The following is a 581-nucleotide window of genomic DNA, read 5'->3' as shown; positions in this document are numbered from 1 at the left end:
TGTTTAAAGCGCAATTTAAAAAAAAAAAAAAAAAAAGAGTCCAAACAATGACCCCTGCAACGGGTAGTGCTCCAAATGTAATGCGACTTTAGCTAATGATGGGTCCATCCAGAATTTGACGGTGCTAGGGCTGTGTCAGCGTCAGAAAAAGCCATGCATTGTTCAGTTATGTCGGTGCAGTAGCGTCGGTTGGGGGAGAAACAGCAACATGCACAGCTCCTCGTTAGTATAGTGGACAGTATCTCCGCCTGTCACGCGGAAGACCGGGGTTCGATTCCCCGACGGGGAGAGCTAGCTCTTTTCGGCTTCTGAACGATCCATCCAAAAGTTTTGGGAGGAGCCACAGGTCACAGAAGGAGTTCTGCTTCGACATCAGCCCGAGCCAAAGGACATGCGTTGGCCAGGAATCGAAACCGGTACAACTGCTTGGAAGGCAGCTATGCTCACCACTATACCACCAACGCAGTCAGCAGTCAGCCACTTGCGCCGTCGATAAGAAGGCTCGAAGTGCACGAGTCGCCGATAGGGCTAGAGGAGCTGATGAGATCTTTGTTTGGACCCGTCACTAAAGAGAGCCTTCC

At 50.8% G+C, this 581-nt stretch overlaps 1 non-coding gene across 1 annotated transcript; it reads left to right on the top strand.

Annotated features, from left to right (window-relative positions):
* Positions 1 to 217: 217 nt before the first annotated feature.
* Positions 218 to 289, top strand: trnad-guc (transfer RNA aspartic acid (anticodon GUC)). The gene has a single exon. It is a non-coding gene; the product is annotated as a tRNA-Asp (tRNA).
* Positions 290 to 581: the final 292 nt, after the last annotated feature.

Source organism: Carassius carassius, chromosome 8, assembly GCF_963082965.1.
Source record: "Carassius carassius chromosome 8, fCarCar2.1, whole genome shotgun sequence".
NCBI classification, from domain to species: Eukaryota; Metazoa; Chordata; class Actinopteri; order Cypriniformes; family Cyprinidae; genus Carassius; species Carassius carassius.
This window is presented reverse-complemented; position numbering and strand designations above follow the sequence as displayed.